We start from the raw sequence: 2,902 nt of genomic DNA, 5'->3' as shown, positions 1-2,902 counted from the left end.
CTACTTAGTCTCAATCAAGGAGGCAGGGCTATTCATCCCCTGAACAAGCACTACCTGCAACAAGTCCAGGTCAGTGCCCTGGCCCCAACTGGGCTGAGCGAGGCAGTCAATCTCTAGAGCTGTGCGAAATGGCACCGTTACATTTTGACTTGAGTTTTGAGGTTTTGATGGAACAGTGTTTCATTTTGAATTTTATTTCAATTCAAAACCGCTGTTCCATTTTGCTTAATCGAAACAGTGATGCTGTTTAGATGCTGTTTTGATGTTTCACCCATACGCTATCACGGGGAAGCTTGAAACAGCCTCTCATGCAGCAGGCAGATGGGAGTCTATAGCCCTGGGAGGGCTGCGGAGGCTGTGCCAGTCCTCCTGGGGCTGTGGGCCCCCAGTCTGCCTGCCAGATGAGGGAGGGAAGCCAGGTGCTGTCAACTGGGACCAGGGAGCTGGGGAAAGGAACTGAGCCCGATCGCTCGGTTCCCCTCCCCAGTGCTAAGATCAGGCTGGGGAAAGGAACTCAGTCCAGCTGGGCTGAATTCCTTTCCCCAGCTGGGCTCAGTTCCCTTCCCCTGTGCTGTGATTGGCTTCCCACAGCCCAGCTGTGGGAGGTGGGGAGAGCCAGGGCTGCACTTCCAGCTGAGCAACATGGGGCTGTGGAGCTCTGGTTCTCCCCTGTCTCCCATCACCTGACTGCTGGCTACTTCAAAACTTTAAATGTTTGGAAACTTTCAAAACATTTCAAATAGCCTCGTTTTGTTTCAAGGCTGTTTCAAGTCCTTTGTTTCAATTTGATTTCACTGTTTCAAGCTCGAAATGAGTGTTGAATCGAAACAGCTGGAGAAATTTTGCACAGCCCTACCTATCTTTTGAGGCCACAGGCAACAGATCCTACCACTCCTGCCTGCAGTACCCACGTTGGAGCAAAAGCAGAAGTTCTTGCTCCTGACCCTCTGTGTATTTCATTTCTGGCTCTCTAGTTTGACTCCTGGCTCTGGCTTCTGATATTGTAGTAGGACCTGGGGCATCTCCTGATTCCAGTGTTCACTCTTGATTCTTGTTTGACTTACAGCTCTGCCTTTTGGTTTCTGATCCTGGTTTAACACTCAGCATATCCTGTCTCCGGCTTTGGCTGCTAACCCTAGTTTGGCTCCTGGACTGTCTTGAGTTTGGCTATGTCTCTCAATTCCAGTTCTGATGCCAGACCCCAGTTCCTTGGGCATCCAGCTTGGACTGCACCCATACTTCAGGTGACTACCATTAGGCAAGACTGCCCACACCCCAGTTCCTAACAGCTTGCCCAGACATAGGGTGGGAATCAGGGATGAAGATATGAACCCCATTCCACCTTCTCAACCCCCCAAATTCCAAGAAGCCCAGGAAACGGTTACCTGTCTCCAGTAGGCAGTTCAGTGACTCCAGACTCTTGAACAGCTGCAAGGGGGAAAGCAGGACCTGTTAGGCTGCCTTGAGGAAGTAGAGGGCCAGGCTGGAGCTTGGCAAGTGCTGGGTGAGATAGTCCAGAAAGAGAATGAAACCTTCAGGCAGCAGCAGGACTCACCCCCAATGCTGGGGGCCTCGGCTGAGCCCAAAGTCCAACTCCCAGGTCACGTCCACACATGCAAGCACGTGCGCTTACAGCAGCTCAAATAGAAGCAGTGCAAATTTGAGCCGGGGCTTTTTGCCTCAGCGCACGTGCTCGGACATGCACTTTGTTGTGGAGCAAATTGTGCCATTTGGGGTAAGATAACCCTGCCTGGCTCCTCCCAGATCTTTGGCCAGGGGGAGCTCAATGGTATAAAAAGCTGCCTGTCCTGGCTCCAGCAGTACAAAAACCTGCCAGTACAAAACCCGGCCCAGCAGCTCAGGGTTACTTGACCTCAGGAGCTTCTGGGGCCCAGGCAACTGGTATCTGGGGACACTAGCCTCTTGTGTCAGCTAGATTGCTGAGGCAGCATCCCAAATTCACTTTTTAAAATACCCCAAAATCCACATTCTTCCACAATTAGAACAGAAGAGAGAGAGAAAGGGGGATTGATCTGATGGGCAATGTTTTAATGTTATATTTACAATGTTAAAGAAATTTGGAAGGGGGATGAGGGGGATGTGGGTGAGTGTGGGGGGATGTGAGTCACTGTGTGGGTAGGTGTGGGGGGACTGTGAGTGTGGGTGCTGCTTAGGAGGGGTAGGTCCCCTGCATGAATGTTGCATGCCCCCAGTGGCTGGTGGGGCATGGCGGTGCTGGCGGCAGTGAGAGCATGGTGGCAGTGGTAAGTGGGGAGCTCCCGCAGATCCTGCCGGCACTGTCGGCAGCGGGGGGACGGGTGGTGAGCGGCGAGCACCCACAGACACCACTGGAAGTGACAGCGGTGGCCAGCAGTGGTCACTGACTACCCGGAGACACCACTGGTGGCAGGGGGTGGCAAGCAGCAACCACCTACAGGCACCACCGACAGTGTCAGCGGCACTTTTTTTTACAGGGTGCACCGCCATGCTCAGGGAATGCGTGTGCACCTCCTATGCATCACCAATGGTACCCTGCCCCCCACAGGGCAGAGCCCCCCCCAACACATGGACTACCCTGCCTTTAGGGTCCCAGGCCTCTCCAGGGGTGACAGCTTCCCCCCCCCACCTCGCTGGGCTCCAGCCCCCTGCTCATTCCCCTGCTCTTCTCCAGCCTCTAGAGACTGGAGATGAGAATGGAGAGAATAGGAGAATGAACAGGAGGCTCATTCCCATCCACCCCTGTTGGTTCCCTCAACTCCCCATTTGTTCCCCTGCTCCCCATTCATTCCCCGCATCCACGGTTCATTCCCCCTGCCCCCGTTCATTCCCCCTGCTCTGCATTTATTCCCCTGCTCCCCACTCATTCCCCCTGCCCCGTTCATTCCCCCCATCCTGTTCATTC

Source organism: Alligator sinensis, unplaced genomic scaffold, assembly GCF_000455745.1.
Source record: "Alligator sinensis unplaced genomic scaffold, ASM45574v1 scaffold1416_1, whole genome shotgun sequence".
NCBI classification, from domain to species: Eukaryota; Metazoa; Chordata; order Crocodylia; family Alligatoridae; genus Alligator; species Alligator sinensis.
Note: the sequence above shows the minus strand (reverse complement) of the source record.